General features: G+C 39.0%; 1 non-coding gene across 1 annotated transcript; it reads right to left on the bottom strand.

Moving 5' to 3' along the window:
- Positions 1-24,290: 24,290 nt before the first annotated feature.
- Positions 24,291-24,364, bottom strand: trnai-aau (transfer RNA isoleucine (anticodon AAU)). Its single transcript has one exon. It is a non-coding gene; the product is annotated as a tRNA-Ile (tRNA).
- Positions 24,365-25,928: the final 1,564 nt, after the last annotated feature.

Raw genomic sequence — 25,928 nt, forward strand, 5'->3', positions numbered from 1 at the left:
CAAAGTAATGACATCATCAGACAAGAGGAAGGGAAAGCTGATGTGAGACTGGATGGAGACGTTATGCAGTGAAATCTCAAGACCGTGTGGGACAGTAGTGTGTTTTAATAGACATCCACCTGAAGATCTGGGTTCCATAATAAAAAGTGAGGGGTTCGGTAACATCTTATAGAGGTTTTGGATGTATTTTACAGTAAGGTATTAGAATAACAATAATTCGTGTAGAAAAAGTTTTGGTTACAAGAGTAAATTAGAAAGAGCTACAAGTGCTTGTGTTTTAGTGAGAGTAGGGATGCAGGTACCATAGTGATGTGGGGTTAATGACATTTGTAGGGAGATGTAACAATAATACAATAGAGATAGTATAGGTTGGTAGTACTTTGCAGTGAGTTAACTAAATGGAACTGTTTAAGTAGAGTTTAATGTGATTCAAGAAAGCCAAAGTGGATCAAAGCGCTGGTGATGATGAGCATGAGGGATTGGCTGACTAGGAGCAGGAGATGATCATGTGAGAGTCTGTTGGATTGTGGGAAATGGAGTCTGTATTGTTAGAAGCAGGAGGTGTGTTAGTACCAGTGACCAAAAGTTGGGGTAAAAAAAAATCTGAATGAATAAATAATATAAGTCAGGGGTTTGTAGGACTGATGGAAGTTGATATAGCAGAGCTGTTGTTATTTTAAGTATGGCAGAGTAAATAATAAATAGTGGATTGGTGATTTTGTATTGGAAAAAATGTGATTTAGAAAATTTGAAGGCTCTCTAGCATGCGGCGATGATGAACTAGGAATAAGTGTAGAAAATGTTAGATGTAATGTGTATGCACCTTCTGCTCTGATCAGTTTGAACTGTTTGAAATGGAATTTTATATAGCAGGAAGAGTTAATGCAGTATGAGAGACAAATCGGCGATGATGAACTAGGAATAAGTGTAGAAAATGTTAGATGTAATGTGTATGCACCTTCTGCTCTGATCAGTTTTAACTGTTTGAAGTGGAATTTTATATAGCAGGAAGGGTTAATGCAGTATGAGAGACAAATAATGAAGTATATGTTTGTTTCCATAGGACCATTGTCGGTCGCTGTGAAGTAATTGTTTGTTTCCAGGGGATCACTGTCGATTGCCTTGAAGTATATGTTTGTTTCCATAGGACCACTGTCGGTCGCGGTGAAGTGACTGTTTGTTTCCAGGGGATCACTGTCGATTGCCTTGAAGTATATGTTTGTTTCCATAGGACCATTGTCGGTCGCGGTGAAGTAATTGTTTGTTTCCAGGGGATCACTGTCGATTGCCCTGAAGTATATGTTTGTTTCCATAGGGCCATTGTCGGTCGCGGTGAAGTAATTGTTTGTTTCCAGTAGACACTGTTGTTGTACTGAGGTTTACGTTCTTTTGTCTGAGTTGTGTTTGGACAACCGAGTGAGTTGTGCCAGTGAATGTTAAAAGAATACTCATATTCTTCGACTAGGCAGGAATCTTCTGTTCTAGGGTGTATCAGTTTATCTTTGTCTTAATACGTGTTACAGATTTTGCTCGAAAGGTAGTTTAAAGCGGTCTAAAATGTCTAATTTAACACATAGAGAATTTATCCATGTCTCACCCACTAACTCAGGAACCAACCCCAACCAACATCAAAGCTTATAAAGACAATTACACCGGTTTCAGGAGCAACAAACCAGAACCGATAAACAGGGGACATTTTTCAGAAGGGATGTGTGTATGAATGGGTGTCTGTCCCTAAACCACTGAATGAACTGCCAAAGGCAGCTCACTTGCGGCCCTGACGCTAACCTTCCTTACTCGCCGGCGCCACATTGGTGTCAGAAGTGGGATTGTGGTGTTTGGGTGGCTCTGATGGTTTGGTGAGCCAATATGCCCGGTCTGTCCGAGTGCGCTAGCCCAGGTGGCTGTAGGGGCAGGGTGCCCGGTCCAGCAGTGGGTGGAAGAGCGACTCGGCAGTGTAATGGGGTGCGGTCCGGACATGGAGCCACCCAGTGGACGCTGGTGAGTGGGTCACCGGGACGGTTGACCATTAGGGAGGGGGCAGTGTAGCGTCGGCGCTGGGGGCCGGCACGGGCTTTACCCAGAAAGCCTTGCGGCAGTGGTGTCTAAGCTCACCGTGGCCGTGTATCCCGTTGTTGGGAGTGGGGTGGCTGCGGTGAGGGCTGGGTAAATAGCTTATATGTTTGTCTGTTGTATGATTGTATGTGTGTATGAATGGGTTAAGTGGCTAGAAGGGATGTTTGGGCCATGGAAGGAAGTTATTACGGGTTTAGTGATGTCAGTATGAGAGTGTGGGATTGGCAATTTTAGTGGTATGTTGAGAATTCTCTTGTAGATAATTAGAAATAATTACTGATAAATGTTAAGGTGTGGTTCCTCTTTCACTGACAAAGGTATGGTGGGCATGCCTTGACTCCTGGTGAGTCCAAAGGATCCGGTGTGGTTAGAGTCCATGCCAGTTTGGTTAGAGTCCAAACTCAAAGCCTGGTACCAGGTCAGTTGGTCCGAGTCCAACTGTGAAAGCCTGAACGGGTTCAGGTCGGTTGGTTAAAGTCCAACCGTTTGTGTGGTAAGTTATTTTCTGGTCCGTGTCGAGCAGTCGGCCCTGAAAACCAATATAGCATTTGCTTTGTGGAATAATCAGTGGAATTGATTAAGTTTCCTATTGCATGGTTAGCAATTGGTTAGTAAAGTCAGTGAGGCTAGAACTGGTCAGGGAAACTACTTACCGGGGTCTTGGTGAGGTCAGTATGTGTAGGATTGGTAATTTTAGTGATATGTTGTTGTTGTGGTATCCCGTGCATCAGGGTATTAATAGAAATTTTTTTAATAGATATAGTGAGTAGAGGAAGCAGAGGGGGGCAGGATCCACCAGTTATCCAGATGGTGTTGGCTGATTTGTCGAGATATCAGGTAGATGATGATGAGGAGGATACCCTTGAAGGTGGGCCGGAAGACCCACTTCGAGCAGTATAAGTGCTACTAACTCTGCTTAATTAAAGGTAAAACCGACCAGACAAGATGAGGAGAGAGGACCAGCACTACGGATCATACACCGAGAGGAAGGAAGGACTGGCAGAGGCAGACTTTGTGGGAATTGGAAGACCCACTCCGAGAGACAGAAGTGACACCAACTGAACCAGCCAACAGGGAACTAAACACAGCAGAAAGCCCGACAAAACCGACTATGTGGAAGAAGAGTCCAGCGGAATCAACGGAGCGGAACAAGACGAGGGGGGAGAATTCAGTTAGACTAGGAGACAAAAACATAAACATATAGTTCGCAGACACATAGACCATCTTTGAAAACACTAGTTAAGTGCAACACACATAGTTTAGCTACAAAACGCAAGGAGTTAGTTCAGGATTGTTTACAATGTATATACAGTGCCTTGCAAAAGTATTCAGCCCCCTTGAAGTTTTCAACCTTTTGCCACATTTCAGGCTTTAAACATAAAGATATGAAATTGTAATTTTTTGTGAAGAATCAATAACAAGTGCGACACAATTGTGAAGTGGAACGAAATATATTGGATATTTTAAACTTTTTTTAGAAATAAAAACCTGAAAAGTGGGGCGTGCAATATTATTCAGCCCCTTTACTTTCAGTGCAGCAAACTCACTCCAGAAGTTCAGTGAGGATCTCTGAATGATCCAATGTTGACCTAAATGACTGATGGTGATAAATAGAATCCACCTGTGTGTAATCAAGTCTCCGTATAAATGCACCTGCTCTGTGATAGTCTCAGAGTTCTGTTTAAAGCGCAGAGAGCATCATGAAGACCAAGGAACACACCAGGCAGGTCCGAGATACTGTTGTGGAGAAGTTTAAAGCCGAATTTGGATACAAAAAGATTTCCCAAGCTTTAAACATCTCAAGGAGCACTGTGCAAGCGATCATATTGAAATGAAGGGAGTATCAGACCACTGCAAATCTACCAAGACCCGGCCGTCCCTCTAAACTTTCAGCTCAAACAAGGAGAAGACTGATCAGAGATGCAGCCAAGAGGCCCATGATCACTCTGAATGAACTGCAGAGATCTACAGCTGAGGTGGGAGAATCTGTCCATAGGACAACAATCAGTCGTACACTGCACAAATCTGGCCTTTATGGAAGAGTGGCAAGAAGAAAGCCATTTCTCAAAGATATCTATAAAAAGTCACCTGGGAGACACACCAAGCATGTGGAAGAAGGTGCTCTGGTCAGATGAAACCAAAATCGAACTTTTTGGCCACAACGCAAAACGTTATGTTTTACATTTTCATTTACATTTTCAGTATTTAGCAGACGCTTTTATCCAAAGCGACTTACAGTACTGTGACAGTATACTGTCTAAGCAATTGAGGGTTAAGGGCCTTGCTCAAGGGCCCAACAGTTGCAACCTGGCAGTGGTGGGGCTTGAACCAGGGACCTTTTAAATTACTAGTCCGGTACTTTAACCACTAGGCTACAACTGCCCTGTTTGGCATAAAAGCAACACAGCTCATCACCCTGAACACACCATCCCCATTGTCAAACATGGTGGTGGCAGCATCATGGTTTGGGCCTGCTTTTCTTCAGCAGGGACAGGGAAGATGGTTAAAATTGATGGGAAGATGGATGGAGCCAAATACAGGACCATTCTGGAAGAAAACCTGTTGCAGTCTGCAAAAGACCTGAGACTGGGACGGTGATTTATCTTCCAACAAGACAATGATCCAAAACATAAAGCAAAATCTACAATGGAATGGTTCACAAATAAATTTATCCAGGTGTTAAAATGGCCAAGTCAAAGTCCAGACCTGAATCCCATCGAGAATCTGTGGAAAGAGCTGAAAACTGCTGTTCACAAACGCTCTCCATCCAACCTCACTGAGCTCGAACTGTTTTGCAAGGAAGAATGGGCAAAAATTTCAGTATCTCGATGTGCAAAACTAATAGAGACATACCCCAAGCGACTTGCAGCTGTAATCGCAGCAAAAGGTGGCGCTACAAAGTATTAACGCAAGGGGGCTGAATAATATTGCACGCCCCACTTTTCAGGTTTTTATTTTTAAAAAAAGTTTAAAATATCCAATAAATTTCGTTCCACTTCACGATTGTGTCCCGCTTGTTGTTGATTCTTCACAAAAAATTACAATTTCATATCTTTATGTTTAAAGCCTGAAATGTGGCAAAAGGTTGAAAAGTTCAAGGGGGCTGAATACTTTTGCAAGGCACTGTATGTTTGGTACTCTGCTATTTTTAGGAAATGTTTGTGCTGCTGTGGAAACAGGTAAGACCGACAGGGGAGAATCCATAAGACATTAGGAGTCATGCAGAGACACAGGAGCTATGGGCCCCTTCTGAATATCTGCAGCTCCGTCTGGTGGAGGACAACCTGAACGGACTTCCTGTAGAAGCCACGCACCCATTGTGTTTATTTTATTTTTCTTCTCTTTTTGATTTCCTATTTTTTAAATTACTTTATTTTGATTTCCTGTTTTTATTATTTTTTGTTTGTTTGTTTGTTTTAGGGTTAGGAGCTGTTGCGATAGGTACGGTTCCTTTAGTTTAATTGGTAGCCTTTTTATTTTTAGAAACGTTTTATTGTATAAAATTCAGCCCAGTGGCCATGTAGTCAGAAGGGATTAAATTGGGGGGTTGCTGACGGCTATCCTTATCTCCTGGGATCTAGAAACACCTAACCTATAGTTAAAAGTTATTATGAAAGCATTAAGATGCTTTCAAGGGGGGTTGTTAGGTTTTTCGGAACATAAAAATGTACATTTAATATGGGAAGTTTTACGGCATTTTCCAAGCTTTACGACATCCAGGCCACGTGGTCTTTTGTCCAACATGTCGCCGGCTAGGCTCTCTCCCTGACTCCTACAGAGGGGGGGAGGCAGAGCCCGGGGCTTGTTAGCACACGTCATTGGCTCCACCAGCAGTAAAGGAGGAGGAGCCTAGCTGAGTTTAAAAACTGGCGGGGAGAAAGGCTCGGCCTCTTTCTTACGTGGTTGTGTGTCTAGACTGCAGGAGTAAGGAGCGCCGGTCGGCTTAGCTCTGATATATATTCACAGATTATTTTTACACTTAATAAAGTGTTTTAAAGAGTACTTTCTGGACTTCCCGACTGCTTTCTTCAGGACCTTTTTGAACCAAAAGATTCATCCTAACAAATGACATTACAGTTACTGTGATGAGAGATGAGTCGTTCCTGAACGAACCGATTCTATTGAACGACTCTTTGAAATGAACTAAAGGAACCGAGTCGCTCCTCTAGTATAAGGACAAATAATTAAGGAATAAAGTTGTTTAATGATGTTAAATCTGATTTCATGGCGTGTATGTTTTAAAGCAGAAACAAACACAGGCACATCTCTGCACAAGAGAGGATTTTTTTTAAACTAAATAAATAAAGTAAATAAATGGAATTTGTTTGTAGATGTGATTCCAGTATACAGTATTTGTTTAGGTTTAGAATGTAACGTGAAAGTAAAGTAATGAGGAACGAGATGACATTTTCCAGGATGTAATGAGTAAAGTAATCCAATTACAATTTTAGTTAAGTAATGATCATGATAGCACATCTACATCTCAGAGACGTCTGTTGGATGTAACCCAGTTGGTCTGGAATACGTATTTAATAGAGCGTTTGCTCATCTGCAATACGTCTCTGATACGTCGCTGGTGGATCATGGAAGATCTTCAGCTGCTGCGTTCCAGATCAATCTTACTACGTCATCATCATGGCTGCGTCTCAGAGACGCTTATGAGAGGTATCCGAGACCATTTAATAGAGCGCTTATTCATCTGTAATACATCTCCTAAATATCAGGCCTGGATGCTGAAACGGCGTTCAGACGCTGTATTCCAGACTTATGTGTACAGTATAGCTAAAATACAGCGTCTGAATGTAATTAAACGTGTGTGTGTGTGTGTGTGTGTGTGCACTCCCCTCTCATGTACTGCTTTAATAATAATAATAATAATAATAATAATAATTATTATTATTATTATTATTATTATAATAGATAATACAGATAATATATCTATAAACAACAGACATTATAATCAGTGGTAGTAACATTCTTATTTATTATTGTTCCTTGACACAAAATTAAGTGAAATATGAATTCATGAATCAAATTTTTTATATATGATAAATAAACATTAGAATAATAATTACGATGAACACAAATAACAAAACAAAAATAGCAATTAACTACTAAATAAAATGTAATTTAAAGTCTCCTCCCTGGTGCCAGCCGCAAGTAATCTTTTAAGCAGTTCTCCGCTTCTGCTACAGTCTGCGCTGGCAGTACTGGATTTTTCATCGCGGCAGCTGTGTGTGAGAAACAAACAGTATTAAAAGAGTCACAAAATAAGTGCTACACTTATGCTATATTAAAGTAGATAAATGGTGCTGTATGTAAGCAAAACGTAGCCTAATCTGACAAAAGGACATGGTTTTAAACATGACGTTGCTGTCGGGGTCTTCTTTATTTGTATTTGAGCTTTTATTGAGTTTTTATAAGATTAAATGGGATATTGAAGGTTAAATTTGCTGACAGCTTTACCCCATTTGAAGTAAAGTCGATTTTTTTGTACAAATTACACAAATTGTATCCTATGTGCTTTGACAACACGTGAAAACCACCTGACCAAATAGGCGGCAGTAAAACGCTGTGACTGACCTGTAGCGAAAAGACTCCTGAGGAGGAGGACACGTGGCGGAGATCAGCTTTCTAAACGGTAGGTTTCAGTTTGTAAACTAAATGAATAAATAAATAAATGTGACATAAATGTGTTTATCATTACAGTTTAGGTACTGTATATGAATACGTGAGTGCAGTTTGGACATGTTTGTAGAATTATCAGTGTGAGTTACCAGGTGCATTGTGGCAAAAGTTTGTGGTGTACCGAATAAGATTTTTAGTATTTTTTTGTGATATACTGGTTTTGAAACCAGAGTACCAATAGGGTCAGGCATAAACTGTTTTTAAGCACAACAAACACTGTGTGGGCATTACAGAAACTGTTTACTAAGACTACCTAGCATCATGTTTATGCAAAAAAATTTTTGGAACAGGAACACTTTTTAATCAGAGTATAGCATCAACTCAGTTCAACTTCTGGGATACTGATCTGGTCAGTTAAGTAGCAGGGGGGTTGTTAATCAGTTTCAGCTGCTTTGGTGTTAATGAAATTAACAGGTGCATTAAAGGAGCAGCAATGAGATGACCCCCGAAACAGGAATGGTTTAATAGGAGGCCATTGACATTTTGTCCCTCCTCGTCTTTTCTGACGGGTGCGGTACCTGGACCCTACAGAGGTTGCACAGGTAGTCCAACTCCTGCAGGATGGCACATCAATACGTGCCATTGTCAGAATGTTTGCTGTGTCTCCCAGCACAGTCTTAAGAGTATGGAGGAGATTCCAGGACAGGCAGTTACTCTAGGGCAAGGCTGTAGAAGGACCTTAACCCCTCAGCAGGACCAGTATCTGCTCCTTTGTGCAAAGAGGAACAGGATGAGCACTGCCAGAGCCCTACAAAATGAACTCCAGCAGGCCATTGGTGTGAATGTGTCTGACCAAACAATCAAAACAGGCTTCATGAGGGTGGCCTGAAGGCCCCACGTCCTGTAGTGGGCCCTGTGCTCACAGCCCAGCACCTTAGAGCTTGATTGGCATTTGCCATAGAACACCGGAATTGGCAGATCCGCACTGGCGCCCAGTGGGTCCTGGGTTCCTCCTGGTGCACGCCCGACCTGAATCCAGTAGAACACCTCTGGGACATTATGTTTTGGTCCATCCGACGCCGCCAAGTTGTGCTTCAGACTGTCCAGGAGCTCAGTGATGCCCTGGTCCAGATCTGGGAGGAGATCCCCAGGACACCATCCGTCGTCTCATTAGGAGCATGCCCTGATGTTGTCAGGCATGCATACAAGCACGTAGAGGCCATACAAACTACTGAGTACCATTTTGAGTTGCTGCAATGAAATTTGGGCTAAATGGACTAGCCTGCTGCATAATTTTTTCGCTTTGATATTTGTAGTGTCTTTGAATTCAACCCTCTCTAGGATGATAATTATCATTTCCATTAAACTATGTGGCATCCTTTAGTTCCTAACACATTACCCAGTTCATATCAGGAAAGATAATCTGCATGATTTTTTCTGTGTTCCTTTAATTTTTTTTAACAGTGTATTATATAAACATTTTGATTGTTTCTTTAGGTGTAAATTGTTTATCATGACTTACCAATAATAACTTGTCGCACCAGTTAAGGCTTTTCGCAAGGTTGGGGGTGAACACCTTGCTGGCAATTCTCCAGATTGTCTTTTTCATGGTATGTCCACCACTTAGTGACAGCATGTTAATCTGAAATAATGCACAGTAATAGAAATGTATAAACTTCATACATTTTGTTGTTACTATTAAATGTCTTATCTGTATATATAAAGTTACATTCTCCCATTGTCACTCACCCAAATGTTATTTGTATTTTTTTTTCTTGCAATTGTAGTACATTTTTAAAGTTAAAGCTATCATACACTTAAAAATATAAAACAACAGGAAATATTTGTGAATACTTTGTGAATCATGTCATGGTCTTATTTGATGGAAAATAATTAATAAATGAGCTTTACCATCCTTTGCTTCAGTCCGTTGCTCAGAAGCCTTTCTTCTAAATTTTCTAGGGCTTCTACTGAATCCAGAGGGATGACATTCAAGTCTTCATCATCTTGCTGTTGTGGTGGCAAAATTCGACGAGCACCCACAAGAGATTCTACAAGAGATGTCAGGTAATTTATCTTCAGGTCCATCTCTCTCAGTGCCTCCAGGACAGTTCTGTCTACAGCTGCAAAATTAAAAAAAATATCATTTTACAAGATCTAGTCCATTTTCTATTCATGATTAATGTGTTGTAGGGCTGTTCATTCTAACTGATCAAACTTACGTGTGCACTGATTGGGTATGAACCGCTTTGACAGTCCCTGCTGTATGGTGGGTGCTGTTAAAGCAGAAATTAAAATGAAAAAGTTCACTCTACAGAAGATGCATTTTGCAACTTAAGACATTGTTTTTACCTATAATATTTATGTATTAATAAACTGATAAATTGCTTTTCTCCTTCTTCATTAACTCACCGTTGACATGAGGTAGGATGCCCTGGTCTTGTCCTGTCCCCTGAGAAGCATCTGCCCATGTACACTGGTTGGACATGGTCCACCTTGATGGATCTCGTTGTACGGTAGGTGCTGTTTACAGCGAATAAAATACATGACTTTTTTTTATTTATTTTTAATTTTATTTGTTTTATTTTTTTTTACAGTGGTGCTTGAAAGTTTGCGAACCCTTTGGAATTGTCTATATTTCTGCATAAATTTGACCTAAAACTTCATCAGATTTTCACACAAGTCCTAATAGTAGATAGGGAGATTCAAATCAAACAAATAAGACACAAATATTAGACTTGGTCATTTATTTATTAAGGAAAATGATCCAATATAACCTATCTGTGAGTGAATCTTCAGGATTAGCAGTTAATTTGAAGGTGAAATTAGAGTCAGGTGTTTTTAATCAATGGGATGACAATCAGGTATGAGTGGCACCCTGTTTTATTTAAAGAACAGGGATCTATCAAAGTCTGCTTCTCACAGCACACATTTGTGGAAGTGTATCATGGCATGAACAAAGGAGATTTCTGACAGAAGTCATTGATTCTCATCAGGCTGGAAAGGGTTACAAAACCATCTCTAAAGAGTTTGGACTCCACCAATACACAGTCAGACAGGTTGTGTACAAATGTTGGAAATTTAAGACCATTATTACCTTCCCCAGGAGTGGTCAACCAACAGTGATCACGACAAGAGCAAGGCGTGTAATAGTCTGCGAGGTCACGAAGGAACCCAAGGTAACATATAAGCAACTAAAGGCCTCTCTCACATTGGCTAATGTTGATGTTAATGAGTCCACCATCAGGAGAACACTGAACAACAATGATGTGCATGGCAGGGTTGCAAGGAGAAAGCCACTGCTCTCCCAAAAGAACATTGCTGCTCGTCTGCAGTTTGCTAAAGATAAAGAAGACAAGCCAGAAGGCTACTGGAACAATGGAACAGATCTTTTTGGTTTAAAAGAGAAGCGTTATGTTTGGAGAAAGGAAAACACTGCATTCCAGCATAAGAACCTTATCCCATCTGTGAAACACGGTGGTGGTAGTATCATGGTTGTGTTTTGACTTGTGTTGTGGAAGGACCTGAAGCAAGCAGTTCATGGGAGGAAACCCACCAACATAACAGAGTTGAAGCTGTGAAGTTGTACGGAGGAATGGGCTAAAACTCCTCCAAGCCGGTGTGCAGGACTAATCAACAGTTTTCGGAAACGTTTAGTTGTAGTTATTGCTGCACAAAGGGGTCACACCAGATACTGAAAGCAAAGGTTCACATACTTTTACCACTCGCAGATCTGTAACATTGGACCATTTTCTTCAATAAAGAAATGACAAAGTCTAATATTTGTGTCTCCTCTTATCTACTTGTAGGACTTGTGTGAAAACCTGATGACATTTTAGGTCAAATGTATGCAGAAATATAAAATTCTAAAGGGTTCACAAACTTTCAAGCACCATTGTAGTTTTGGTTTTGACAAGACATGATGAGAAAATTAGCTTGGTTATGGCTATTATGGCACAGCCTGTGCTTTTGAGAATGCCTGATTTTTATTATTTGCATTGCAGCGACTTATGGCATCATTCTTACCTTCTTCAGTAAACTCACCATTGACATGAGGTAGAACACCCTGGCCTTGTCCTGTACACTGGTCAGACATGGGCCACCTTGATGGTTCTTGTTGCATGGTATATGCTGTTTACAGGGAATAAAAAAAAGATACTCAGAAAATGTGTGACTCTAGTTTTGTTTTGACTGGGCATGATGAGAAAATTAGCTTGGTTATGGTGATTATGGCTCATCCTGTGTGTCACAAGAAGACTAACTAACCTGGGCCCAGATTCTTAAAAGAATCTTGGTGTAAAGATAAACTTAACTGGTAGAGCAAGCATCACACTAAACACACACTCTGACAGTTAAGATTATCTTGATGCTATTTTAAGCATCATATTCGTGCTCAGATGCTTTTCAGATTAAAAGTGTACTTAACTGTCATAGCTGTATGGTGGGTGCTGTTAATGGAGAAATAAAAATAAAAATGGTTACTCTACAGAAAATGCCTGACTTTTATTCTTAGTATTTTAGCGACCTAAAGTTTTGGAATATTTGGAATCTATTGTTCCAAATGCACAAACACTTTCAAATTGCAAATTGCAAACTAGCATTGACATTATGATAACATCAACTTTTTTCTTAAATGTAATAAAAAATTCCTTGAATGTTGTCTTTGTTGTGTTTAACATTTGGGAGCCCTTGGTAAGTGAAAATAAGTACAGATACTCTACAGAGAACACAATTACTATTTTTAGCTGAATTTAACATGTTGGAAAAAAGTAAACATAAAATGTGGCCTGACATACAATTGTCCCCTGCTTCTGATTTGTCGTCATTTAGGACAGTGTTGCTGTGGTGATCCATGTGTTGAATAAAGCAGAAAAGACCGGGTAAGTATTTAATTTTTTTTCAGAAGTGCCAATATCTATAGTGGACAACAGTCATTTCCTTAATGTGGGGAAACAAAAATGGCTTTCTGATCATTAACAAAACATGATTAACAAGTTGGATTGATGACATCTGGATGTTCCATTTGCATAATGAGATTAATACTAATATTTTATTAAAACAGAAGTTTTTACTGCTCAAAGGTAACAGGGGAAAATGCATGCTGTTGATTATTTCAGTCATTAGGTTAAAAATGCTGAAGTGTTCCTTTTAAATCCACCATTCTAAATGTTTCAGACATTATACCTTGACTATCTGACAGATTGTTACACCACTCCTGCTCTGCTCTTCCAGGCTGAAAGGTGCTGGTTAGTGCTAAGAATGCAAAAAAGTCAGGTTTAGAGCGTTGACATTTTTGCAACTCTTTTGTGATTAAAGGTGTAGCTATGGTATGAGATTGTTAGTAGATGACATGCACTGTGGTTGCTTCAACAACAAAAATGTGTGTAGTCTGTGTGGTAGAATTAACACAATTGTAAAATTTAAATGCACTAACCGTTATTTTATGAACCATGTTTCTGTCTTTGTGGTGGGGCTGGGTGCCTTGGTGCATTTGCAAGTTTTAATTTGGCAGGTTGTGGTTCTTCTTCTTCTTGTTCAGATGAAGAGTATATTTTCTTTCTACAAGAGTACAGTAATAAATTAGCAATAGGTAGTACACACTGCAGAATTGTTTTATAATATTTATAGCACAGTATGCACAGCTCACTTCCTGACTCTCTTTCCCAGAGTTTCTGTGCTGGAGTTTCTGAGTTAAGATCTGATGTGTAGCATGACTTTCTCCAGTTGTCAACAATGTTGTCAAACGACTCTGTGAGGAGGGCAAAAAAAGAAAAGAGCAGCTTAGACCAGGTATATTATGGTTACAATAATATATTTTTCCATACAGTGTGTGGTCACCAAACTTTTATTATCACCTGATTCATAAAGTATTCGCACGCTGTGCTTGCTCCACCCTTTATCAGGCTGTGGGACCTCTGATTTCCTGACACTTTTCAAGAGTCGGTTTTCATCTTTGTAGGGAGGCCACCAGGAGAAGCCATCCTTATACCAAGATTTTGCCACTGGTCCGGTTTGCTCCTCCCCAACAAACTCTACTATGAGGTACATTGCAGGAGCTGCACCACGCCCAATCCCCCCAAAATGACACGTTTTTTCTGACAGAAAGGTACTAATACTTTTGTTATTTTTTAAAAGTGAGCTTTAGATAGATGCATTAATAAATTAACATTTTTCACACACTACCATTCACCGTTTGGGATCACAGTTATAAATATATCATTGTAATATTATGTAATGCAAAACTAGAAGTTTCAGATAATTAGGAAGCTACAAATGTAGCACAATATCCAAAATGTAGATGTATCCAGAGTAATGTGTGTGTGTGTGTGTTTTTATACACACGGTCATTACTCTGGATACATCTACATTCTGGATATTGTCTGAAACTTCTAGTTTTACATTACACACACAATTCTCCACTTATCAAATGTGATGCTTAAATTTCAGGGTAAACAAAAATGGTAAACAGAATTGCAGTATTTGATTTATCACTTTTAAAAAATAAAATAAAAAATATTGAATTAATTGAATAGACAGTTTGATATGTAGTTTGCTATATTTAAATCCACATTGTATGAGTTAGTTTTGGATATAAAAAAATTCTTGCTAGTGATTCCAAACATTATGAAAGGTAGTACACATTTACTGAGTTTTTGCATGCAAGAGTGGAATTGACACAAATTTGTGTTTATATGGAATTAGGAAGGCCTTCCCCTCTATTTGATCAGCTTTGCAGAAATGTATCATTCTTGTGAGCCCATGAACCAAATATATGCCAAAGGTAGATGATGACAGTGGATAATCAAAGAATGATTCATACTGCTCAAATCTGCTGTATGCCACAAATACCTCATTCCTGCAAGAGATGATATTTTTAACCTTTGCAACTTTTCCCTCAAGGTAAATATAACTGTTGGCCTGGTCAAGCTTGACAGTGAACAGTGGTGTTACCAGCTTTTTGTATTGGGTTGCACTATAAAAAGGTGGAGGAAGAGGACCAGAGATGCTTTGTCTTAATAAACATATCTCTTTTTCTGGGCTATCTCTCCATTGTACCTCTGACAGTCTTTTTACAATTTGACTGAGTGGGCTGCTAGGTTTTCTAATCATTTTTTTCATTTTACTCATGTGGTTTTCATATTGGAAGGCACTGAAGCAGTCAAGAACACTGTGATTTTTAACGTCTTGCGCAAGATGCGCTAGATTGTGAACATTGTACGACACAAATTTAGGTCCATAGAGTTGTCCAAAATGAGAAACAAAAAGACCTAGGATGTTATTGGCATATTCAAGATAGTCCTCAATCAGAGTTTTGTTGCTAAGGATGAAAATGCCCACAAATAGCAGCAGAAAATTTTGGTACACTGCGGTGCTCAATGTATCTTTGAGCAGAACAGGGCCGGTGTACAATACAAATTGTCTAAACTCTGTGGCTTTCCACCTGTCAACTTCTCTGAGAGTCCTTGGTCGATGTGCAAACTCAATAGGTACATAGCTTTGGATACCCAGCAGCCTTTCCGTTAATGCGTTTTCCTGAAAGTTGGACAGCCTACAAGTGAGAGGACCTAACTTCAGCCACAGGTACAGAAGTCGCCGCATGACACCTAGGCACACAAGGTGCATGTAATCAAGAGGGAACCCAGATACCATTCCCAGAGATGTCTTTTCTAGAGCTGAAATACCATGGTGGTGATCCAAATCGGTCTTATCCCTGAAACTTTGATCTGTCCGTTGTGGCAGGTCGGTTCTAGGATACGTCATTCTGTTGTCTATGTAAATGCCTTCCTGTGTGCATTTCTCACACCCATGGTACCCTGTGTGACCTTTTATACACTTAATAAAAGCACGAGCTGGGGCATCACAGACCATTGAAGAGAGCTGCAAAGTTAACCTTACTCCCTCAAAGTCAAACCCCTCAGCAAGCTTGGCTATCTCTAATGCAAAGTCATCAATAATGAATTAGGCTTTCTTTCACCACAAAACAGCCCAATTGTCACTGGCTCATGATGTGGCAAGTTAATAACAGTGCCAAGGATGGGCCACAGCTGTGTTGGTGAGCTTTTGAAAAGTGGTAGCCCATCAAGTTTCAGGTGTTTTGTATTGGTCACTAAACCCTTGTTTTTTTGCAGAATGTGTGTAATTGATTGGAGCACACCAAAGTAGTAGTACTGACCACCGGCTTTATCCTGAATTGCAAGATCATTTGATCTTGCTGTACTCAAGAGTGTCCTGGCATCTTTTGGCAAGATTGAGTGATACTTGCCAAGGACATCTAGCAGTGCATTTATTGCACTGTGCGTGATGTGGTGTTGAACTGCCCATTTTGCTAGTTCATCACGCAAAGAATCAAACTCCAGTTCTGACTCTGATCCAGAATCAAAGTCCTCACAGTCAAAAAATACATCATTAGTAATGCAACTGAGGTCATTATTACACACAGCAGATTGGCAATCCATGAACTCCAAATCATCATCATCGTCGTCTTCGTCTTCAAGCAGAGCATTGTTTTCCATTTCTGAATCAATGCTCTGCCCCCCCTCCCCCCCATTGTGCCTGAATTGACTCTAAGTCTAAATCAACCTATGCTTTTGCTTTTCGCCTAAGTGTCCAATATGATGGTTTTCTGCAAGACATTCTGTACAGTTAGACAAAAGATACAAAACAGAATCATTGTCACATTCAATGTATGTTATTAAAGTTATTAAATGATCTATTGCTTGTTCATTACATACCTTTGTCTTCTGCGCACCTGTCTTGCTAGTGAACCTGATTATAAGTGTTGAGTAATTGTATAAAAAAAGGTTAATATGGTAAATAATCCATACTCCTTTGATAAGTGTACTCACTTAAAAAAAAATATGGTTCTTCAAGGGTTCTTTAGTAAAGTGAATGACCATGAGCATTAAGGACCTATATAGAATGGAGAATTCGTTGTACATGTTTCTATTTAGCACCAAGAGGGTGCTTGTAGTGTTACAATGTCAAGCTTGTAACAGTAGAAGAACCCTTTTGGTGCTATATAGAACCATGCACAACACAATCTCCATCAATCTAAAGAACCATTTCACTATGCAAAGAACCTTTTAAGCATGAAATGGTTCCTTAGGGTTCTCTGAGTCATGCCACAGAAGAACTACTTTTGGTTCCATAAAATACTATGTTTGTAGAAGGGATGTGTGAGTGTGAAGAAGTCTTAAAGAATCTTAATTTGCAAAAGGTTGTTTTTTTTTTTTTGTTTTTTTTTGTTTTTTTTTAATTTAAAAAAACTTCACACTCCCATGTCCCTTGTGCAAACTTTGTATTTTATGGTAACAAACGTGGATCTTCTGTGGCATCACTCAGAACCCTTTGACAGTTTTCCATAAGGAAAAAAGTAATCCTGGATTGATCTTAATCACTATCTGGGAACACTGACCCTGTGGTGTGTTGAAATGTTTGCAAAGTTCCTGATTTTGTGCACTTTTTTGACTGCTCAAATTTAGTGAAGGTAACTATATTTAAATGTAGGTTTGATCATTTTTACACATGTATTTAATAATAAATGGGAGATAATGTTAACTATCCATTGAACGACTAAATTTACCATGCTTCTTTAATATATAGTTTCTTGATGTTTGAAAGAACCTGTGTATTTTTATTCAGCGTTGTCCAGACTTATCCACAACAGGCCAGTTAACTGCTGGATTTCTTTCCAGACAAGCCAGAGCACATCAGGTTAACTGTTTAAAGACTGAGGCCAACTGATTACACAAGTATGTGCCCATGTTACTTTATGAAAACCTGCAGCCACACCGGCCCTTTGCGGATGTAGGGTACTCGCCTACTATTTATTTAACTGGCTGAAGCATGTATCACATGTATCACATGCTTTACGTGGAGAGGCTTGACTTAAAAAAAACAAAAACCTAAAGAACTAAAGGTAAGTGGTTTAGCTGCGGCTGATGAGAAACGGAGGGATTTCACGTAGTATGTTGAAATTTTCACTGCTTAAAAGTCCGCGGAGAGGTAATACTAACATTTCGTGTTTTCTAAAGGCATGTTTCTTAGCGTTAGCTAAAGCTAAAATGAGACTAGGTTAGCTAGCTCGCTAGAAGGCCAATTAGTGAGGATACTAGTGCTAGCTACCAAAAGTCGTTTAGCCGCAGTGTTAAGTTAATAACAGAATTGTATTCAGAATTGACACTTCTAACTAACAAATACCAAAACTAGTTCCGGCTATAGCTACTTTTTTGCTTCAAGCTAAAGTCGTAATGCTAGCCAAGTTAGCTAGCTAGTGCTACTTACTTTGTAAATGGGGGTAAATACTTTGTATGCAAACAGGAATGTAACTTATACTCAGGGAAGCTGAATTGAAGAAAAGTCAGTGGAATTACTATATACGAAAAGCAACTATATGCTACAATAAATCGATGGCTTTGACGGGTAGAAGAGCAGCGTCTCAGGCGATAGCTTACAAAACCGTTAAGTGTCCGTTAACTGGTTAGCTCGCGCTAACCTTTTAAATTCGCCACGAAGATTCTAACTCATCCACGTGCAGTTAGTGTTTCGTGCTTGAGCTATAACTCCTACTGAGATGATTTGTTAGTTCAGTGTTGGTATAAAAAGTGAGAACTTCAAAATATACAGGGATATGGATTTTAAATGCCAGGATTGGTAATCACTGGACTCCATTTCATGCCACCTATAGCTAATGTCTGTAAATATTTCACTTTAAGCTCAACGTATTTGGTCGTTTCTAAGACAAAGTTGTTCTCTCCCTCATTGAATGCTAGTGGAATTCTTTAACGCTTATATATCGTAAGATGGTTCTCCAGTCTTATCCATAAATGGCTAGTGTGGCTGCAGGTTTAAACATCAACTAAGCAGAAACATACCTGATTCCTTGGTCTAATTGAAATTAAATGGCAACATGATTTAAAATGATGAAATTAGGTGTGCTTGCCTAAGGCATATGCATGCTTATCGTGTTAACCAAACTACACGTGCTTATGCATGCAAGTATTAAGAGCATATGAGATTAGATGTGTTAGTATAAGAACATGTTTCGATCAAAGGCAGGTTGTTCTTCTGTAGTCGGTGTCACGCCAATATTAGTAACTGGGTTTAAGCTGGATTGCTCTCTGACAGACCCATAGTTTTAAATCTTAAAATAAAAGCTGTAAATCTTTTTGTGAAAATATTCAGTACAAAATATGAATGCCAACATTGGGCATTAAATGTACCCATAAATTTAGGATGGTTCTTGGCATTTTTTCCATTTTCCATCAAATATATACATTTTTCTTAGTACCAGGGTAGCTTCTTGTCTTCATTTCATAGCTTCATGTTCATGCATTCATTTAATGTGACGTCAACAGCTCCCTTTATTAATTATCAAATGTTTTCTAATGCCTGAACAATTATATGCAATTTCTCTGTCCTGTTTGCAGAACTTAAGTGGTTGTGGAGAATCACATGACTGGTCTCTTCCAGACACTGGTTGTGAGATCTTTGGCAGTAAATACAGACACCCTTCTAGTGAAAGGACCTCACTTCAGCTGAAGAGAAAGAAGTTGGTTCATGACTCCTAGGCACACAGGGTGCATGTAGGTAACTCCTGTGTATAAATCTGAAATGTTTTGGTTCTCAGCCTACCTGAGCACAAATCACTGCCAAATACTCAGTTTTAGTCATTTGTTTTGATTGATCTAAGAGATTAGAATTTGTTTCTCTAACTTTGCTGATCCTGAGATCAGCTGATCAGATCATATTATTCACATTTAGCAGATTGATAGAGGCCCCTCAGTCACAGGGTCACGCAGATTGGTTATTCTAGGCTAGCGCAGGGGTGCACAACTCCAGTCCTTTAGGGTTGGTCTCCAGCAAAGCTTGGTAGTTGCCCTACTCAAACACACCTGATTTAACTTATCAGTTAATTACCAGACAAAGTGGGTGTATTTCAGTAGGGCAACTCCCAAACTTTGCTGGAGACCAACCCTCCAGGACTGGAGTTGTGCACCCCTGTGCTAGATGGAAATACAGACTTTGTGCAGGGCTGCAGAAACGCCCATGTTTATTTGGCTGCATGTTCAGAGCCACGTAAACATGGGGGAGGGTTGGGGGGGGCAGTCTGGCCTTTTTTTCCCTTTTATTTTTATTTATTTTTTTGGTAGGTGCTCTACTGGATTAAAACCTGGTAACTAGGAAGCCCACTAAAGAACACTAAACTCATGTTCATAAAATCAAATCACGCTGGAAGTAGTCATTACAAGATGATAAACTGGTCATGAAAGGGTGCACATGGTCAGCAACAACACTCAAATAGTCTGTGGTATTCAAGTGATGAATTGATCTAAATAGACCCAAAGTATGCAAAGAGGCTGCAGTGGGCACAGGCTCACCAAAACTGGACAGTTGAAGACTGAAAAAACATAGCCTGGTCTGATGAAACATAATTTCTGCTGAGGTACACAGATGGTAGGGTCAGAATTTGACACAGCTTGAATCCATAAACCCAGCCTGCCTTGTGTCTATAGAATGTCACAGACTGTTTGAGTATTGTTGCTGACCATGTGCATCCTTTCATGACCATTTCACTTTCAACTGAACAAACTGATTACAATGATTACAATTACTCCATTTTTTTCTTCTTTCTTTATTAGTGACTCAATTTCATTTTTGACAGCACTTGGAAATGGATGCTGAAGCTCCAAATCCCAATCCTGGTCACCTTTGGTAAGTTCTCTTGGTCATTTGTATGGTTGTTAACTTGACTATAATGAATGATCTTATTTATAGTTTTTTTCCTTAATGCTGTTATAGTTTCCACTGGTGAATAGATTTCTGTTTTTGAACTGTGATATGAGCTAAATTTTATGGCCCACATACAATGACCAGCTTAGGTTTGCTTTCAGTCTTAAATTATCAATTAATAACAAGCACAAAAGCATTTGCTAAATGTGAATTAAATTTCTATTGGACAGTTTAACCAATGATCGTAACTCTGCAATGCTTCCTATTGAGCCTCCAACACACTCTCACTCAGCAGATGTTAACAGCTGTAGATCATTCTGAAATGGCAGATGAATGTTAACATTAAACAAAAAGTTTGGAATAAACGTTGCCTGTTACATTTCCTGTTTCAAAAGTGCTCATCAAATCTCAAGCCGTCACATCATAAGATTAAAACTTTGTTGCCATGGTTATCATTTAATTAGACTTCTCACTTTTACTAAGATGATGGTATATAAACAGAACTCCATACAGCTTGGTAATCTCAGATCCTGCTGTTTCAACGGAACAAATGTTTGATAGTAAGGTGAGCAAAGCATGTTCTAGTGGACATGCTGCACCAGTCAGTGAAGGAAGGTCATCAATGCTCAATTTTACTGCTCATTTACAAAGAATGCAGAGCTGAACTTCATTGCATAACTCAAAATTGCAGTACTACTTACAAATAAATGAGTTCTGGCTGCTTTGTTAGTTCCATCACCGGCATGCTGAGTAATAAACTTTCACCAAAACCCTTGTGGTTAAGTGAAAGCAGCAGTGTAAACTTCTTTCAGATCTGTGCAAATTACTGTAGCATATCACAGTGCTCAAACAATGAGATACTACAGCTATAATTTAGGATTCAGGCATTCCGGAGAGACAAATGGTAAAAATTTAACAAACAACTGACGGTTAATTAAAAGGAAACTCAAAATGCAGTATATCACAGTGCTTAAACACTTCTGAATATTACAGAAACTGTTGGTATGTGTGTGATACAGACAGAAGCTCTGTTAGCCAGCTGATGGAGTAAATAAAAAAAAATAAAAAAGGTTAGCTATACTATTTGGGCCCAACTGATGACCGTGACCCAAATGGAGCATTATGTTGGCCAGCTGCAGCAGAGCTCTCACACTGCATCCTTAGTTCAGGTGCTTTATTAAGCTTATGCAGTGGAAGTGAGTTTACACTGCTTTCTTGGAGGGAAGCACAGGCTTTTTTGTCGATGTTACATTTCTCAAAAACTTAAACCTCATTCGAATCTTAAGACATTTAGTTGAAAGTTAAATATAAGTAATACAAAGTGTATTTTCCAGATGAAGTGTTTTGTTGCAGCAGTGCACACACACACACCAATGCACACAGTTATAAGGACACTTCCTTCTACTACTTGTAGAATTTCTACAGTGCACCTTTTTTGTATTGTAAATCTTGCTATTTTTGTTTCTAGGTGAATGCAGACATTATATGTGTTGCCTGTAGCAGCCATGCAAGGGGTTTGAGTTGTCTTGAAAGTTTCTGATGAGTGGAGTTTTAACCCAATTTCCATCTGCTGCACCTGTACTGCATGGATTCTTGACCATTTCTGCATGGTAGTATAAAAACTGCTACCCTCCTCGCTCCTGTAATGCAGACCACATTTACAGCTTCGTAAAGTGTTTAATTACTTTGACTCTTGCTGAACTTTAAATTTGTGCATGTCGCAACACACATGGAACACATGAGCAAAGAAGAGTGTAACATTTCTGAAGGCATTGATCTATGCTACTTCTGTTACTATTTGCAATAAAAAAGTGTGCTTACCTTCAACGTGTCTTGCTTCGTTTTCATTTTGCGATGTTGAACTTGGGTCCATCAGGTCATCAAATGCCAGATACAGTAGTCTTTTGCTGAGTTATCCATGTTTTTGTTTTGATTTTGTAATGTAACTCAGGAAGTATGAAAAGTAAACAAAGATTTTGTCCAGCTACTGGACAATTTATGACCTAATTTTCAGGGCTTGGTATAAGGTGTGAATTCATGCATGCTGCAATTAGTCCAAGTCTAATGTACGTGTGTGTGTGTGTGTGTAAATATTTTTTTTACTATATTAAGTAGATTAAATATTCAAATGTCTGTAAACTTTTCTTAGCAGAGGTAAGATCCACGAATGTTATACTTTCCATTAACTTTAAAGAAACCTTTATTTTTCTTGCATGTACTTGATCCTTTATTTAGCTCTGTTTAGACAAGTATGAGGTTTCCTAGTTGCACTAATGAAGAATAAATGCATATTGTCATATGTACAATTCAGCTTGGCCACTGTAGAAATGCTGCATGTGTGTTTCTCAATCAACAACGTAATGAATGGTGTGGGGTGTTTTTTTTTTTTTTTCCCTCCCCACTTTTATTTCATCCTTCTCCAAAGGTAGGTCACGTCTGCCTGCCTGTATGAACTGGTGAGCCCTGCGACCTCGCCCAGTGTAGTTATGTCGTAAGTGCGAGTTAATAAAGAGGTTAAAAAAACCCAGTAATAATTCTACCTTCCAGCGTACTGGATACAATACTAACTACTTTTTCATGTTGTGAGCATATGGTGTGAAAGTTCGACAGCTCGGGTGAAAATTGCTGCATAATGCAGATGTCAAAAAGACGTATATGCGTATGTGTTCAATATGTAGAACGCGGTGATGATGATAAGACCAGTGTAAGATCAAGTTAAATGGAACGCGATGCATTTAAGATGTTCCGACCTTTTCCAGACGTCTCTGAGACGTATATGTGCTATCAGGGATATTTCCATACTAAATAGTACGAAAGCAGTACGCGAGAGCGGTTTGTGTTCGAATACGTAGAATCATTCATCAGTAAGCATAAAGTACCTGGATCACTTACTGCCTAGGCAGCCATTTTTGAGTATGCAAACGATGCACACTAGCGTTCCGAAATCGAAGCAGGGATTCAAAAACTTTTTCCATGACAAAATTCCACCTGTAACCACTTTTGAGTATACTGTTCTTTAACAAAATAGTCAAATAATGAATATTATTTAATTCATAATTAGCTTTAAGTAAGTAACATTGTGCTACCAAATAAATCCTGAACTCAAACTAAATGCATGAATGTTTAAAATAAGCATTATTATTTCCCATTATATTATTAAGCATTATTAGTTCCAATAAACACAACTCACATCTAGCAAAAATTAAAAGTAAATAAGTATTGTATAACTTACCTTTCTGAAACCGCATGTGAAGCACCGTTCCAAATGAGCCCCTGGTTTGCAGACTGAGAAACCCCGCGTTTGTCCTTGTGCCTTAATGCGCATGTGCAATCAGCCAATTACACAATCAGCATTGTGTAACTGAAAATTGATTGTTCTGTTAACTCAGAGAATCTTGTTGGCACAACATCAGGGTGAAATCTGTTGGCCCAACATGTTTTTGCTTGTTCATGCTAAGTAATTCAGATTTCCTTGTTTCAGTAACTCAAAATCCCAAATCAGGTTAACGAAACGTAGTTGCTTTTTTTACAGTGTGGCAGTGTTTGGTTTTGAGTCGATAGTTTGATTTTGCAGGACAAGTCAGAGGTTTTGTGAAAGTAGCTTACATTTTGGGTTTTGTGTTTACTGTTTTGAGAAAAGGAGAGGAGCTTTCAGGAAATGTGTTTTAGCAATTGAGAAAAACTGTAAGTACACATGTAATGTTGTACAACACTATGTAGTTAAATACATTGAATAAAAAGTAGGATATCGCTTTTATTGTCCTACCAGAATGACAACTTTGAAGCCCAGATCAATAGGACCTGGTACTTAGAGAAGGATCACTTGTTTGTTAGTTTAAGTCCAAAAGTAGATGTGGCCAGTACAGGGATCGAACCCGCGACCTTGGCGTTATTAGCACCACACTCTAACCAACTGAGCTAACCGGCCAGTTAGTCTGTTTTCTCTTTAAATCTTTGTACATAATTCTACACTAACCTCCATTCAACCAGCTACACGGCAGCACAAAAACCATTTGAGATTCTGCACACTTTCAGTGAAGATCTGCATAAATGAGCGGCTCCTAAACTGAATTTGTTTGTTATTGCGCCAAAATTTCATGTTCAGTTTCATGTTATTTTAATGATCCGAGATCTCAGTCCTGCTTCAGACATCGCTGTCTAGTCATTTCTTATGATCAGACTTTCTTAATACACATCTAAGAGGTTTTGTAGGTTCTTATATGTGTGAACTATCTAAACTATACTGTATTGTGGTACATTCATTCAGCCTTCCTAAGTTTAGACCCACCCACTCAAACACCAATTTGCCTCCACAGTGAGCCTGTATATAGAGAGAGAGTTTTTGTGTGTGTGTGTGTGTGTGTGTGTGTGTGTGTGTGTGTGTGTGTGTGTGTGTGTGTGTGTGTGTGTGTGTGTGTGTGTGTGTGTGTGTGTGTGTGTGTGTGTGTGTGTGTGTGTGTGTGTGTGTGTGTGTGTGTGTACCGTCCAATGAAACAGCTGTGCTGTTGGCTGTACATGTGTCTCTGTGGTGCAATCGGTTAGCGCGTTCGGCTGTTAACCGAAAGGTTGGTGGCTCGAGCCCACCCAGGGACGAGAGTCTTTTATTGCACAACCTGCCTGTTGATCAAACTATTAAACCTCTGTGTAGATTATCTGGAAACAGATGCTCTTCATATAGAAATATGCTTTACATTTGCTTGATGGTAATAAGTCTTAGTGAAGTCTTAATGAACAAATAAAACATCAATTCAGGTTTTTAGTTCAACTGGGGAAAATATTAACAGTAGCTCAACTTCCTAAAACCCAGAATCTACACGTACAAATCCTACATTCATTCCACAAAGTTCACAAACTACATGATTTAATGAGTGAAAACTTTTTGAGCCCCTCTGGTGTGCAGGCTGGTACTGTGTATCAGCACTACTTACTGTGTGCAGGACCTGAGTCGTATCTGCTCCAGTCGCTGGTTGGTGGCATTAAGCTCAGTCTGGAACTTTAAGGAATATATAGTTTAGATAGTTCACACATATAAGAACCTACACTGTAAAAAATAAACATTTTTTTACAGGTTTTCCCCAGTACATTTTTACAGTTTTTCCCTGTATTTATAAAAAACAGAATTTTTTTGTAAAATTACAAGAATAAACTGTATATTGAAAAGTGTCATGTGATTTACCAAAAAAAATCTGTATAAATGAAATACATAAAAAATCTGGTTTTTTACAGTTTTTAGATGACACTTTTAACAAAACTAACTGTAAAAATAAAGTAATCTTCATTGACAAAAATAGCAGAATCTTCTGTAATTTTCAAAAAGAAACGTTTTGTTATACCGATATATCACTGTCAAATACATAAAAATACTGTTAATAATGCATTTAAAAATGTACAATTGCAAGAAAATATGTGAGCAAAGAAAGAAATATTTTGTAATTTTGCATTTCTTAACCACTACTTTGTATACATAAATTGGAAAAACAAAGGTATTGCCT

Source organism: Trichomycterus rosablanca, chromosome 14, assembly GCF_030014385.1.
Source record: "Trichomycterus rosablanca isolate fTriRos1 chromosome 14, fTriRos1.hap1, whole genome shotgun sequence".
In the NCBI taxonomy this organism is placed as follows: domain Eukaryota; kingdom Metazoa; phylum Chordata; class Actinopteri; order Siluriformes; family Trichomycteridae; genus Trichomycterus; species Trichomycterus rosablanca.